Below are 17,737 nucleotides of genomic sequence, written 5' to 3' on the forward strand. Positions count from 1 at the left end.
AGTAGAACATCCGTCCATTATTTGGTAATAACTCGGTAAATAATAGTAGTAGCGAGTTTGGTGTTATGATATATATTGTTAGAAACCGTCTATATTACAGTGATATCACGTCGAAAATCGTCTAGGACCGATATGGAAAAAGTTTCCTCTTAGCGGTGGGACTTAGAAAAATTTCCAGAGTTTTGTCGACGGAGTAGTACATCCGTCCATTATTTGCTAATAACTCGGTAAATAATAGTAGTAGCGAGTTTGGTGTTATGATATATATTGTTAGAAACCGTCTATATTACAGTGATATCACGTCGAAAATCGTCTAGGACCGATACGGAAAAAGTTTCCTCTTAGCGGTGGGTCTTAGAAAAATTTCCAGAGTTTTGTCGACGGAGTAGCACATCCGTCCATTATTTGCTAATAACTCGGTAAATAATAATTGTAGCGTGTTTGGTGTGATGATATATATTGTTAGAAACCGTCTATATTACAGTGATATCACGTCGAAAATCGTCTAGGACCGATACGGAAAAAGTTTCCTCTTAGCGGTGGGAGTTAGAAAAATTTCCAGAGTTTTGTCGACGGAGTAATACATCCGTCCATTATTTTCTAATAACTCGGTAAATAATAGTAGTAGCGAGTTTGGTGTTATGATATATGTTGTTAGAAACCGTCTATATTACAGTGATATCACGTCGAAAATCGTCTAGGACCGATACGGAAAAAGTTTCCTCTTAGCGGTGGGACTTAGAAAAATTTCCAGAGTTTTGTCGACGGAGTAGTACATCCGTCCATTATTTGCTAATAACTCGGTAAATAATAATTGTAGCGAGTTCGGTGTGATGATATATATTGTTAGAAACCGTCTATATTACAGTGATATCACGTCGAAAATCGTCTAAGACCGATACGGAAAAAGTTTCCTCTTGGCGGTGGGACTTAGAAAAATTTTCGTCCAACATCCGACGAAGTAGCACATCCGTCCATTATTTGCTAATAACTCGGTAAATAATTGTAGTAGCGAGTTCGGTGTTATGATATATATTGTTAGAAACCGTCTATATTACAGTGATATCACGTCGAAAATCGTCTAGGACCGATACGGAAAAAGTTTCCTCTTGGCGGTGGGACTTAGAAAAATTTTCGTCCAACGTCCGACGAAGTAGCACATCCGTCCATTATTTGCTAATAACTCGGTAAATAATAGTAGTAGCGAGTTCGGTGTTATGATATATATTGTTAGAAACCGTCTATATTACAGTGATATCACGTCGAAAATCGTCTAGGACCGATACGGAAAAAGTTTCCTCTTGGCGGTGGGAGTTAGAAAAATTTTCGTCCAACGTCCGACGAAGTAGCACATCCGTCCATTATTTGCTAATAACTCGGTAAATAATAATTGTAGCGAGTTTGGTGTGATTATATATATTGTTAGAAACCGTCTACATTACAGTGATATCACGTCGAAAATCGTCTAGGACCGATACGGAAAAAGTTTCCTCTTGGCGGTGGGACTTGGAAAAATTTTCGTCCAACGTCCGACGAAGTAGCACATCCGTCCATTATTTGCTAATAACTCGGTAAATAATAGTAGTAGCGAGTTTGGTGTTATGATATATATTGTTAGAAACCGTCTATATTACAGTGATATCACGTCGAAAATCGTCTAGGACCGATACGGAAAAAGTTTCCTCTTGGCGGTGGGAGTTAGAAAAATTTTCGTCCAACGTTCGACGAAGTAGCACATCCGTCCATTATTTGCTAATAACTCGGTAAATAATAATTGTAGCGAGTTTGGTGTGATTATATATATTGTTAGAAACCGTCTACATTACAGTGATATCACGTCGAAAATCGTCTAGGACCGATACGGAAAAAGTTTCCTCTTGGCGGTGGGACTTAGAAAAATTTTCGTCCAACGTCCGACGAAGTAGCACATCCGTCCATTATTTGCTAATAACTCGGTAAATAATAGTAGTAGCGAGTTTGGTGTTATGATATATATTGTTAGAAACCGTCTATATTACAGTGATATCACGTCGAAAATCGTCTAGGACCGATATGGAAAAAGTTTCCTCTTAGCGGTGGGTCTTAGAAAAATTTCCAGAGTTTTGTCGACGGAGTAGTACATCCGTCCATTATTTGCTAATAACTCGGTAAATAATAGTAGTAGCGAGTTTGGTGTTATGATATATATTGTTAGAAACCGTCTATATTACAGTGATATCACGTCGAAAATCGTCTAGGACCGATATGGAAAAAGTTTCCTCTTAGCGGTGGGACTTAGAAAAATTTCCAGAGTTTTATCGACGGAGTAGCACATCCGTCCATTATTTGCTAATAACTCGGTAAATAATAATTGTAGCGAGTTTGGTGTGATGATATATATTGTTAGAAACCGTCTACATTACAGTGATATCACGTCGAAAATCGTCTAGGACCGATACGGAAAAAGTTTCCTCTTGGCGGTGGGACTTAGAAAAATTTTCGTCTAACATCCGACGAAGTAGCACATCCGTCCATTATTTGCTAATAACTCGGTAAATAATTGTAGTAGCGAGTTCGGTGTTATGATATATATTGTTAGAAACCGTCTATATTACAGTGATATCACGTCGAAAATCGTCTAGGACCGATACGGAAAAAGTTTCCTCTTGGCGGTGGGAGTTAGAAAAATTTTCGTCCAACGTCCGACGAAGTAGCACATCCGTCCATTATTTGCTAATAACTCGGTAAATAATAGTAGTAGCGAGTTCGGTGTTATGATATATATTGTTAGAAACCGTCTATATTACAGTGATATCACGTCGAAAATCGTCTAGGACCGATACGGAAAAAGTTTCCTCTTGGCGGTGGGAGTTAGAAAAATTTTCGTCCAACGTCCGACGAAGTAGCACATCCGTCCATTATTTGCTAATAACTCGGTAAATAATAATTGTAGCGAGTTTGGTGTGATTATATATATTGTTAGAAACCGTCTACATTACAGTGATATCACGTCGAAAATCGTCTAGGACCGATACGGAAAAAGTTTCCTCTTGGCGGTGGGACTTGGAAAAATTTTCGTCCAACGTCCGACGAAGTAGCACATCCGTCCATTATTTGCTAATAACTCGGTAAATAATAGTAGTAGCGAGTTTGGTGTTATGATATATATTGTTAGAAACCGTCTATATTACAGTGATATCACGTCGAAAATCGTCTAGGACCGATACGGAAAAAGTTTTCTCTTGGCGGTGGGAGTTAGAAAAATTTTCGTCCAACGTTCGACGAAGTAGCACATCCGTCCATTATTTGCTAATAACTCGGTAAATAATAATTGTAGCGAGTTTGGTGTGATTATATATATTGTTAGAAACCGTCTACATTACAGTGATATCACGTCGAAAATCGTCTAGGACCGATACGGAAAAAGTTTCCTCTTGGCGGTGGGACTTAGAAAAATTTTCGTCCAACGTCCGACGAAGTAGCACATCCGTCCATTATTTGCTAATAACTCGGTAAATAATAGTAGTAGCGAGTTTGGTGTTATGATATATATTGTTAGAAACCGTCTATATTACAGTGATATCACGTCGAAAATCGTCTAGGACCGATATGGAAAAAGTTTCCTCTTAGCGGTGGGTCTTAGAAAAATTTCCAGAGTTTTGTCGACGGAGTAGTACATCCGTCCATTATTTGCTAATAACTCGGTAAATAATAGTAGTAGCGAGTTTGGTGTTATGATATATATTGTTAGAAACCGTCTATATTACAGTGATATCACGTCGAAAATCGTCTAGGACCGATATGGAAAAAGTTTCCTCTTAGCGGTGGGACTTAGAAAAATTTCCAGAGTTTTATCGACGGAGTAGCACATCCGTCCATTATTTGCTAATAACTCGGTAAATAATAATTGTAGCGAGTTTGGTGTGATGATATATATTGTTAGAAACCGTCTACATTACAGTGATATCACGTCGAAAATCGTCTAGGACCGATACGGAAAAAGTTTCCTCTTGGCGGTGGGACTTAGAAAAATTTTCGTCTAACATCCGACGAAGTAGCACATCCGTCCATTATTTGCTAATAACTCGGTAAATAATTGTAGTAGCGAGTTCGGTGTTATGATATATATTGTTAGAAACCGTCTATATTACAGTGATATCACGTCGAAAATCGTCTAGGACCGATACGGAAAAAGTTTCCTCTTGGCGGTGGGAGTTAGAAAAATTTTCGTCCAACGTCCGACGAAGTAGCACATCCGTCCATTATTTGCTAATAACTCGGTAAATAATAGTAGTAGCGAGTTTGGTGTTATGATATATATTGTTAGAAACCGTCTACATTACAGTGATATCACGTCGAAAATCGTCTAGGACCGATACGGAAAAAGTTTCCTCTTGGCGGTGGGACTTAGAAAAATTTTCGTCCAACGTCCGACGAAGTAGAACATCCGTCCATTATTTGGTAATAACTCGGTAAATAATAGTAGTAGCGAGTTTGGTGTTATGATATATATTGTTAGAAACCGTCTATATTACAGTGATATCACGTCGAAAATCGTCTAGGACCGATATGGAAAAAGTTTCCTCTTAGCGGTGGGACTTAGAAAAATTTCCAGAGTTTTGTCGACGGAGTAGTACATCCGTCCATTATTTGCTAATAACTCGGTAAATAATAGTAGTAGCGAGTTTGGTGTTATGATATATATTGTTAGAAACCGTCTATATTACAGTGATATCACGTCGAAAATCGTCTAGGACCGATACGGAAAAAGTTTCCTCTTAGCGGTGGGTCTTAGAAAAATTTCCAGAGTTTTGTCGACGGAGTAGCACATCCGTCCATTATTTGCTAATAACTCGGTAAATAATAATTGTAGCGTGTTTGGTGTGATGATATATATTGTTAGAAACCGTCTATATTACAGTGATATCACGTCGAAAATCGTCTAGGACCGATACGGAAAAAGTTTCCTCTTAGCGGTGGGAGTTAGAAAAATTTCCAGAGTTTTGTCGACGGAGTAATACATCCGTCCATTATTTTCTAATAACTCGGTAAATAATAGTAGTAGCGAGTTTGGTGTTATGATATATGTTGTTAGAAACCGTCTATATTACAGTGATATCACGTCGAAAATCGTCTAGGACCGATACGGAAAAAGTTTCCTCTTAGCGGTGGGACTTAGAAAAATTTCCAGAGTTTTGTCGACGGAGTAGTACATCCGTCCATTATTTGCTAATAACTCGGTAAATAATAATTGTAGCGAGTTCGGTGTGATGATATATATTGTTAGAAACCGTCTATATTACAGTGATATCACGTCGAAAATCGTCTAAGACCGATACGGAAAAAGTTTCCTCTTGGCGGTGGGACTTAGAAAAATTTTCGTCCAACATCCGACGAAGTAGCACATCCGTCCATTATTTGCTAATAACTCGGTAAATAATTGTAGTAGCGAGTTCGGTGTTATGATATATATTGTTAGAAACCGTCTATATTACAGTGATATCACGTCGAAAATCGTCTAGGACCGATACGGAAAAAGTTTCCTCTTGGCGGTGGGACTTAGAAAAATTTTCGTCCAACGTCCGACGAAGTAGCACATCCGTCCATTATTTGCTAATAACTCGGTAAATAATAGTAGTAGCGAGTTCGGTGTTATGATATATATTGTTAGAAACCGTCTATATTACAGTGATATCACGTCGAAAATCGTCTAGGACCGATACGGAAAAAGTTTCCTCTTGGCGGTGGGAGTTAGAAAAATTTTCGTCCAACGTCCGACGAAGTAGCACATCCGTCCATTATTTGCTAATAACTCGGTAAATAATAATTGTAGCGAGTTTGGTGTGATTATATATATTGTTAGAAACCGTCTACATTACAGTGATATCACGTCGAAAATCGTCTAGGACCGATACGGAAAAAGTTTCCTCTTGGCGGTGGGACTTGGAAAAATTTTCGTCCAACGTCCGACGAAGTAGCACATCCGTCCATTATTTGCTAATAACTCGGTAAATAATAGTAGTAGCGAGTTTGGTGTTATGATATATATTGTTAGAAACCGTCTATATTACAGTGATATCACGTCGAAAATCGTCTAGGACCGATACGGAAAAAGTTTCCTCTTGGCGGTGGGAGTTAGAAAAATTTTCGTCCAACGTTCGACGAAGTAGCACATCCGTCCATTATTTGCTAATAACTCGGTAAATAATAATTGTAGCGAGTTTGGTGTGATTATATATATTGTTAGAAACCGTCTACATTACAGTGATATCACGTCGAAAATCGTCTAGGACCGATACGGAAAAAGTTTCCTCTTGGCGGTGGGACTTAGAAAAATTTTCGTCCAACGTCCGACGAAGTAGCACATCCGTCCATTATTTGCTAATAACTCGGTAAATAATAGTAGTAGCGAGTTTGGTGTTATGATATATATTGTTAGAAACCGTCTATATTACAGTGATATCACGTCGAAAATCGTCTAGGACCGATATGGAAAAAGTTTCCTCTTAGCGGTGGGTCTTAGAAAAATTTCCAGAGTTTTGTCGACGGAGTAGTACATCCGTCCATTATTTGCTAATAACTCGGTAAATAATAGTAGTAGCGAGTTTGGTGTTATGATATATATTGTTAGAAACCGTCTATATTACAGTGATATCACGTCGAAAATCGTCTAGGACCGATATGGAAAAAGTTTCCTCTTAGCGGTGGGACTTAGAAAAATTTCCAGAGTTTTATCGACGGAGTAGCACATCCGTCCATTATTTGCTAATAACTCGGTAAATAATAATTGTAGCGAGTTTGGTGTGATGATATATATTGTTAGAAACCGTCTACATTACAGTGATATCACGTCGAAAATCGTCTAGGACCGATACGGAAAAAGTTTCCTCTTGGCGGTGGGACTTAGAAAAATTTTCGTCTAACATCCGACGAAGTAGCACATCCGTCCATTATTTGCTAATAACTCGGTAAATAATTGTAGTAGCGAGTTCGGTGTTATGATATATATTGTTAGAAACCGTCTATATTACAGTGATATCACGTCGAAAATCGTCTAGGACCGATACGGAAAAAGTTTCCTCTTGGCGGTGGGAGTTAGAAAAATTTTCGTCCAACGTCCGACGAAGTAGCACATCCGTCCATTATTTTCTAATAACTCGGTAAATAATAGTAGTAGCGAGTTTGGTGTTATGATATATGTTGTTAGAAACCGTCTATATTACAGTGATATCACGTCGAAAATCGTCTAGGACCGATACGGAAAAAGTTTCCTCTTGGCGGTGGGAGTTAGAAAAATTTTCGTCCAACGTCCGACGAAGTAGCACATCCGTCCATTATTTGCTAATAACTCGGTAAATAATAGTAGTAGCGAGTTCGGTGTTATGATATATATTGTTAGAAACCGTCTATATTACAGTGATATCACGTCGAAAATCGTCTAGGACCGATACGGAAAAAGTTTCCTCTTGGCGGTGGGAGTTAGAAAAATTTTCGTCCAACGTCCGACGAAGTAGCACATCCGTCCATTATTTGCTAATAACTCGGTAAATAATAATTGTAGCGAGTTTGGTGTGATTATATATATTGTTAGAAACCGTCTACATTACAGTGATATCACGTCGAAAATCGTCTAGGACCGATACGGAAAAAGTTTCCTCTTGGCGGTGGGACTTGGAAAAATTTTCGTCCAACGTCCGACGAAGTAGCACATCCGTCCATTATTTGCTAATAACTCGGTAAATAATAGTAGTAGCGAGTTTGGTGTTATGATATATATTGTTAGAAACCGTCTATATTACAGTGATATCACGTCGAAAATCGTCTAGGACCGATACGGAAAAAGTTTTCTCTTGGCGGTGGGAGTTAGAAAAATTTTCGTCCAACGTTCGACGAAGTAGCACATCCGTCCATTATTTGCTAATAACTCGGTAAATAATAATTGTAGCGAGTTTGGTGTGATTATATATATTGTTAGAAACCGTCTACATTACAGTGATATCACGTCGAAAATCGTCTAGGACCGATACGGAAAAAGTTTCCTCTTGGCGGTGGGACTTAGAAAAATTTTCGTCCAACGTCCGACGAAGTAGCACATCCGTCCATTATTTGCTAATAACTCGGTAAATAATAGTAGTAGCGAGTTTGGTGTTATGATATATATTGTTAGAAACCGTCTATATTACAGTGATATCACGTCGAAAATCGTCTAGGACCGATATGGAAAAAGTTTCCTCTTAGCGGTGGGTCTTAGAAAAATTTCCAGAGTTTTGTCGACGGAGTAGTACATCCGTCCATTATTTGCTAATAACTCGGTAAATAATAGTAGTAGCGAGTTTGGTGTTATGATATATATTGTTAGAAACCGTCTATATTACAGTGATATCACGTCGAAAATCGTCTAGGACCGATATGGAAAAAGTTTCCTCTTAGCGGTGGGACTTAGAAAAATTTCCAGAGTTTTATCGACGGAGTAGCACATCCGTCCATTATTTGCTAATAACTCGGTAAATAATAATTGTAGCGAGTTTGGTGTGATGATATATATTGTTAGAAACCGTCTACATTACAGTGATATCACGTCGAAAATCGTCTAGGACCGATACGGAAAAAGTTTCCTCTTGGCGGTGGGACTTAGAAAAATTTTCGTCTAACATCCGACGAAGTAGCACATCCGTCCATTATTTGCTAATAACTCGGTAAATAATTGTAGTAGCGAGTTCGGTGTTATGATATATATTGTTAGAAACCGTCTATATTACAGTGATATCACGTCGAAAATCGTCTAGGACCGATACGGAAAAAGTTTCCTCTTGGCGGTGGGAGTTAGAAAAATTTTCGTCCAACGTCCGACGAAGTAGCACATCCGTCCATTATTTGCTAATAACTCGGTAAATAATAGTAGTAGCGAGTTTGGTGTTATGATATATATTGTTAGAAACCGTCTACATTACAGTGATATCACGTCGAAAATCGTCTAGGACCGATACGGAAAAAGTTTCCTCTTGGCGGTGGGACTTAGAAAAATTTTCGTCCAACGTCCGACGAAGTAGAACATCCGTCCATTATTTGGTAATAACTCGGTAAATAATAGTAGTAGCGAGTTTGGTGTTATGATATATATTGTTAGAAACCGTCTATATTACAGTGATATCACGTCGAAAATCGTCTAGGACCGATATGGAAAAAGTTTCCTCTTAGCGGTGGGACTTAGAAAAATTTCCAGAGTTTTGTCGACGGAGTAGTACATCCGTCCATTATTTGCTAATAACTCGGTAAATAATAGTAGTAGCGAGTTTGGTGTTATGATATATATTGTTAGAAACCGTCTATATTACAGTGATATCACGTCGAAAATCGTCTAGGACCGATACGGAAAAAGTTTCCTCTTAGCGGTGGGTCTTAGAAAAATTTCCAGAGTTTTGTCGACGGAGTAGCACATCCGTCCATTATTTGCTAATAACTCGGTAAATAATAATTGTAGCGTGTTTGGTGTGATGATATATATTGTTAGAAACCGTCTATATTACAGTGATATCACGTCGAAAATCGTCTAGGACCGATACGGAAAAAGTTTCCTCTTAGCGGTGGGAGTTAGAAAAATTTCCAGAGTTTTGTCGACGGAGTAATACATCCGTCCATTATTTTCTAATAACTCGGTAAATAATAGTAGTAGCGAGTTTGGTGTTATGATATATGTTGTTAGAAACCGTCTATATTACAGTGATATCACGTCGAAAATCGTCTAGGACCGATACGGAAAAAGTTTCCTCTTAGCGGTGGGACTTAGAAAAATTTCCAGAGTTTTGTCGACGGAGTAGTACATCCGTCCATTATTTGCTAATAACTCGGTAAATAATAATTGTAGCGAGTTCGGTGTGATGATATATATTGTTAGAAACCGTCTATATTACAGTGATATCACGTCGAAAATCGTCTAAGACCGATACGGAAAAAGTTTCCTCTTGGCGGTGGGACTTAGAAAAATTTTCGTCCAACATCCGACGAAGTAGCACATCCGTCCATTATTTGCTAATAACTCGGTAAATAATTGTAGTAGCGAGTTCGGTGTTATGATATATATTGTTAGAAACCGTCTATATTACAGTGATATCACGTCGAAAATCGTCTAGGACCGATACGGAAAAAGTTTCCTCTTGGCGGTGGGACTTAGAAAAATTTTCGTCCAACGTCCGACGAAGTAGCACATCCGTCCATTATTTGCTAATAACTCGGTAAATAATAGTAGTAGCGAGTTCGGTGTTATGATATATATTGTTAGAAACCGTCTATATTACAGTGATATCACGTCGAAAATCGTCTAGGACCGATACGGAAAAAGTTTCCTCTTGGCGGTGGGAGTTAGAAAAATTTTCGTCCAACGTCCGACGAAGTAGCACATCCGTCCATTATTTGCTAATAACTCGGTAAATAATAATTGTAGCGAGTTTGGTGTGATTATATATATTGTTAGAAACCGTCTACATTACAGTGATATCACGTCGAAAATCGTCTAGGACCGATACGGAAAAAGTTTCCTCTTGGCGGTGGGACTTGGAAAAATTTTCGTCCAACGTCCGACGAAGTAGCACATCCGTCCATTATTTGCTAATAACTCGGTAAATAATAGTAGTAGCGAGTTTGGTGTTATGATATATATTGTTAGAAACCGTCTATATTACAGTGATATCACGTCGAAAATCGTCTAGGACCGATACGGAAAAAGTTTCCTCTTGGCGGTGGGAGTTAGAAAAATTTTCGTCCAACGTTCGACGAAGTAGCACATCCGTCCATTATTTGCTAATAACTCGGTAAATAATAATTGTAGCGAGTTTGGTGTGATTATATATATTGTTAGAAACCGTCTACATTACAGTGATATCACGTCGAAAATCGTCTAGGACCGATACGGAAAAAGTTTCCTCTTGGCGGTGGGACTTAGAAAAATTTTCGTCCAACGTCCGACGAAGTAGCACATCCGTCCATTATTTGCTAATAACTCGGTAAATAATAGTAGTAGCGAGTTTGGTGTTATGATATATATTGTTAGAAACCGTCTATATTACAGTGATATCACGTCGAAAATCGTCTAGGACCGATATGGAAAAAGTTTCCTCTTAGCGGTGGGTCTTAGAAAAATTTCCAGAGTTTTGTCGACGGAGTAGTACATCCGTCCATTATTTGCTAATAACTCGGTAAATAATAGTAGTAGCGAGTTTGGTGTTATGATATATATTGTTAGAAACCGTCTATATTACAGTGATATCACGTCGAAAATCGTCTAGGACCGATATGGAAAAAGTTTCCTCTTAGCGGTGGGACTTAGAAAAATTTCCAGAGTTTTATCGACGGAGTAGCACATCCGTCCATTATTTGCTAATAACTCGGTAAATAATAATTGTAGCGAGTTTGGTGTGATGATATATATTGTTAGAAACCGTCTACATTACAGTGATATCACGTCGAAAATCGTCTAGGACCGATACGGAAAAAGTTTCCTCTTGGCGGTGGGACTTAGAAAAATTTTCGTCTAACATCCGACGAAGTAGCACATCCGTCCATTATTTGCTAATAACTCGGTAAATAATTGTAGTAGCGAGTTCGGTGTTATGATATATATTGTTAGAAACCGTCTATATTACAGTGATATCACGTCGAAAATCGTCTAGGACCGATACGGAAAAAGTTTCCTCTTGGCGGTGGGAGTTAGAAAAATTTTCGTCCAACGTCCGACGAAGTAGCACATCCGTCCATTATTTGCTAATAACTCGGTAAATAATAGTAGTAGCGAGTTTGGTGTTATGATATATATTGTTAGAAACCGTCTACATTACAGTGATATCACGTCGAAAATCGTCTAGGACCGATACGGAAAAAGTTTCCTCTTAGCGGTGGGTCTTAGAAAAATTTCCAGAGTTTTGTCGACGGAGTAGCACATCCGTCCATTATTTGCTAATAACTCGGTAAATAATAATTGTAGCGTGTTTGGTGTGATGATATATATTGTTAGAAACCGTCTATATTACAGTGATATCACGTCGAAAATCGTCTAGGACCGATACGGAAAAAGTTTCCTCTTAGCGGTGGGAGTTAGAAAAATTTCCAGAGTTTTGTCGACGGAGTAATACATCCGTCCATTATTTTCTAATAACTCGGTAAATAATAGTAGTAGCGAGTTTGGTGTTATGATATATGTTGTTAGAAACCGTCTATATTACAGTGATATCACGTCGAAAATCGTCTAGGACCGATACGGAAAAAGTTTCCTCTTAGCGGTGGGTCTTACAAAATTTCCAGAGTTTTGTCGACGGAGTAGTACATCCGTCCATTATTTGCTAATAACTCGGTAAATAATAATTGTAGCGAGTTTGGTGTGATGATATATATTGTTAGAAACCGTCTATATTACAGTGATATCACGTCGAAAATCGTCTAGAACCGATACGGAAAAAGTTTCCTCTTAGCGGTGGGAGTTAGAAAAATTTCCAGAGTTTTGTCGACGGAGTAATACATCCGTCCATTATTAGCTAATAACTGGGTAAATAATAGTAGTAGCGAGTTTGGTGTTATGATATATGTTGTTAGAAACCGTCTATATTACAGTGATATCACGTCGAAAATCGTCTAGGACCGATACGGAAAAAGTTTCCTCTTAGCGGTGGGACTTAGAAAAATTTCCAGAGTTTTGTCGACGGAGTAGTACATCCGTCCATTATTTGCTAATAACTCGGTAAATAATAGTAGTAGCGAGTTTGGTGTTATGACATATATTGTTAGAAACCGTCTATATTACAGTGATAACACGTCGAAAATCGTCTAGGACCGATACGGAAAAAGTTTCCTCTTAGCGGTGGGAGTTAGAAAAATTTCCAGAGTTTTGTCGACGGAGTAGTACATCCGTCCATTATTTGCTAATAACTCGGTAAATAATAATTGTAGCGAGTTTGGTGTGATGATATATATTGTTAGAAACCGTCTATATTACAGTGATATCACGTCGAAAATCGTCTAGGACCGATACGGAAAAAGTTTCCTCTTGGCGGTGGGAGTTAGAAAAATTTTCGTCCAACGTCCGACGAAGTAGCACATCCGTCCATTATTTGCTAATAACTCGGTAAATAATAGTAGTAGCGAGTTTGGTGTTATGATATATATTGTTAGAAACCGTCTACATTACAGTGATATCACGTCGAAAATCGTCTAGGACCGATACGGAAAAAGTTTCCTCTTGGCGGTGGGACTTAGAAAAATTTCCAGAGTTTTGTCGACGGAGTAGTACATCCGTCCATTATTTGCTAATAACTCGGTAAATAATAATTGTAGCGAGTTTGGTGTTATGATATATATTGTTAGAAACCGTCTATATTACAGTGATATCACGTCGAAAATCGTCTAGGACCGATACGGAAAAAGTTTCCTCTTGGCGGTGGGAGTTAGAAAAATTTTCGTCCAACGTCCGACGAAGTTGCACATCCGTCCATTATTTGCTAATAACTCGGTAAATAATAATTGTAGCGAGTTTGGTGTGATGATATATATTGTTAGAAACCGTCTACATTACAGTGATATCACGTCGAAAATCGTCTAGGACCGATACGGAAAAAGTTTCCTCTTGGCGGTGGGACTTGGAAAAATTTTCGTCCAACGTCCGACGAAGTAGCACATCCGTCCATTATTTGCTAATAACTCGGTAAATAATAATTGTAGCGAGTTTGGTGTGATTATATATATTGTTAGAAACCGTCTACATTACAGTGATATCACGTCGAAAATCGTCTAGGACCGATACGGAAAAAGTTTCCTCTTGGCGGTGGGACTTAGAAAAATTTTCGTCCAACGTCCGACGAAGTAGCACATCCGTCCATTATTTGCTAATAACTCGGTAAATAATAGTAGTAGCGAGTTTGGTGTTATGATATATATTGTTAGAAACCGTCTATATTACAGTGATATCACGTCGAAAATCGTCTAGGACCGATATGGAAAAAGTTTCCTCTTAGCGGTGGGTCTTAGAAAAATTTCCAGAGTTTTGTCGACGGAGTAGTACATCCGTCCATTATTTGCTAATAACTCGGTAAATAATAATTGTAGCGAGTTTGGTGTGATGATATATCTTGTTAGAAACCGTCTATATTACAGTGATATCACGTCGAAAATCGTCTAGAACCGATACGGAAAAAGTTTCCTCTTAGCGGTGGGAGTTAGAAAAATTTTCGTCCAACGTCCGACGAAGTAGCACATCCGTCCATTATTTGCTAATAACTCGGTAAATAATAGTAGTAGCGAGTTTGGTGTTATGATATATATTGTTAGAAACCGTCTATATTACAGTGATATCACGTCGAAAATCGTCTAGGACCGATACGGAAAAAGTTTCCTCTTGGCGGTGGGAGTTAGAAAAATTTTCGTCCAACGTCCGACGAAGTAGCACATCCGTCCATTATTTGCTAATAACTCGGTAAATAATAATTGTAGCGAGTTTGGTGTGATTATATATATTGTTAGAAACCGTCTACATTACAGTGATATCACGTCGAAAATCGTCTAGGACCGATACGGAAAAAGTTTCCTCTTGGCGGTGGGACTTAGAAAAATTTTCGTCCAACGTCCGACGAAGTAGAACATCCGTCCATTATTTGCTAATAACTCGGTAAATAATAGTAGTAGCGAGTTTGGTGTTATGATATATATTGTTAGAAACCGTCTATATTACAGTGATATCACGTCGAAAATCGTCTAGGACCGATATGGAAAAAGTTTCCTCTTAGCGGTGGGAGTTAGAAAAATTTCCAGAGTTTTGTCGACGGAGTAATACATCCGTCCATTATTAGCTAATAACTGGGTAAATAATAGTAGTAGCGAGTTTGGTGTTATGATATATGTTGTTAGAAACCGTCTATATTACAGTGATATCACGTCGAAAATCGTCTAGGACCGATACGGAAAAAGTTTCCTCTTAGCGGTGGGACTTAGAAAAATTTCCAGAGTTTTGTCGACGGAGTAGTACATCCGTCCATTATTTGCTAATAACTCGGTAAATAATAGTAGTAGCGAGTTTGGTGTTATGATATATATTGTTAGAAACCGTCTATATTACAGTGATATCACGTCGAAAATCGTCTAGGACCGATACGGAAAAAGTTTCCTCTTGGCGGTGGGAGTTAGAAAAATTTTCGTCCAACGTTCGACGAAGTAGCACATCCGTCCATTATTTGCTAATAACTCGGTAAATAATAATTGTAGCGAGTTTGGTGTGATTATATATATTGTTAGAAACCGTCTACATTACAGTGATATCACGTCGAAAATCGTCTAGGACCGATACGGAAAAAGTTTCCTCTTGGCGGTGGGACTTAGAAAAATTTTCGTCCAACGTCCGACGAAGTAGCACATCCGTCCATTATTTGCTAATAACTCGGTAAATAATAGTAGTAGCGAGTTTGGTGTTATGATATATATTGTTAGAAACCGTCTATATTACAGTGATATCACGTCGAAAATCGTCTAGGACCGATATGGAAAAAGTTTCCTCTTAGCGGTGGGTCTTAGAAAAATTTCCAGAGTTTTGTCGACGGAGTAGTACATCCGTCCATTATTTGCTAATAACTCGGTAAATAATAGTAGTAGCGAGTTTGGTGTTATGATATATATTGTTAGAAACCGTCTATATTACAGTGATATCACGTCGAAAATCGTCTAGGACCGATATGGAAAAAGTTTCCTCTTAGCGGTGGGACTTAGAAAAATTTCCAGAGTTTTATCGACGGAGTAGCACATCCGTCCATTATTTGCTAATAACTCGGTAAATAATAATTGTAGCGAGTTTGGTGTGATGATATATATTGTTAGAAACCGTCTACATTACAGTGATATCACGTCGAAAATCGTCTAGGACCGATACGGAAAAAGTTTCCTCTTGGCGGTGGGACTTAGAAAAATTTTCGTCTAACATCCGACGAAGTAGCACATCCGTCCATTATTTGCTAATAACTCGGTAAATAATTGTAGTAGCGAGTTCGGTGTTATGATATATATTGTTAGAAACCGTCTATATTACAGTGATATCACGTCGAAAATCGTCTAGGACCGATACGGAAAAAGTTTCCTCTTGGCGGTGGGAGTTAGAAAAATTTTCGTCCAACGTCCGACGAAGTAGCACATCCGTCCATTATTTGCTAATAACTCGGTAAATAATAGTAGTAGCGAGTTTGGTGTTATGATATATATTGTTAGAAACCGTCTACATTACAGTGATATCACGTCGAAAATCGTCTAGGACCGATACGGAAAAAGTTTCCTCTTAGCGGTGGGTCTTAGAAAAATTTCCAGAGTTTTGTCGACGGAGTAGCACATCCGTCCATTATTTGCTAATAACTCGGTAAATAATAATTGTAGCGTGTTTGGTGTGATGATATATATTGTTAGAAACCGTCTATATTACAGTGATATCACGTCGAAAATCGTCTAGGACCGATACGGAAAAAGTTTCCTCTTAGCGGTGGGAGTTAGAAAAATTTCCAGAGTTTTGTCGACGGAGTAATACATCCGTCCATTATTTTCTAATAACTCGGTAAATAATAGTAGTAGCGAGTTTGGTGTTATGATATATGTTGTTAGAAACCGTCTATATTACAGTGATATCACGTCGAAAATCGTCTAGGACCGATACGGAAAAAGTTTCCTCTTAGCGGTGGGTCTTACAAAATTTCCAGAGTTTTGTCGACGGAGTAGTACATCCGTCCATTATTTGCTAATAACTCGGTAAATAATAATTGTAGCGAGTTTGGTGTGATGATATATATTGTTAGAAACCGTCTATATTACAGTGATATCACGTCGAAAATCGTCTAGAACCGATACGGAAAAAGTTTCCTCTTAGCGGTGGGAGTTAGAAAAATTTCCAGAGTTTTGTCGACGGAGTAATACATCCGTCCATTATTAGCTAATAACTGGGTAAATAATAGTAGTAGCGAGTTTGGTGTTATGATATATGTTGTTAGAAACCGTCTATATTACAGTGATATCACGTCGAAAATCGTCTAGGACCGATACGGAAAAAGTTTCCTCTTAGCGGTGGGACTTAGAAAAATTTCCAGAGTTTTGTCGACGGAGTAGTACATCCGTCCATTATTTGCTAATAACTCGGTAAATAATAGTAGTAGCGAGTTTGGTGTTATGACATATATTGTTAGAAACCGTCTATATTACAGTGATAACACGTCGAAAATCGTCTAGGACCGATACGGAAAAAGTTTCCTCTTAGCGGTGGGAGTTAGAAAAATTTCCAGAGTTTTGTCGACGGAGTAGTACATCCGTCCATTATTTGCTAATAACTCGGTAAATAATAATTGTAGCGAGTTTGGTGTGATGATATATATTGTTAGAAACCGTCTATATTACAGTGATATCACGTCGAAAATCGTCTAGGACCGATACGGAAAAAGTTTCCTCTTGGCGGTGGGAGTTAGAAAAATTTTCGTCCAACGTCCGACGAAGTAGCACATCCGTCCATTATTTGCTAATAACTCGGTAAATAATAGTAGTAGCGAGTTTGGTGTTATGATATATATTGTTAGAAACCGTCTACATTACAGTGATATCACGTCGAAAATCGTCTAGGACCGATACGGAAAAAGTTTCCTCTTGGCGGTGGGACTTAGAAAAATTTCCAGAGTTTTGTCGACGGAGTAGTACATCCGTCCATTATTTGCTAATAACTCGGTAAATAATAATTGTAGCGAGTTTGGTGTTATGATATATA

This window comes from Halictus rubicundus, unplaced genomic scaffold (genome assembly GCF_050948215.1).
Source record: "Halictus rubicundus isolate RS-2024b unplaced genomic scaffold, iyHalRubi1_principal scaffold0107, whole genome shotgun sequence".
NCBI lineage: Eukaryota > Metazoa > Arthropoda > Insecta > Hymenoptera > Halictidae > Halictus > Halictus rubicundus.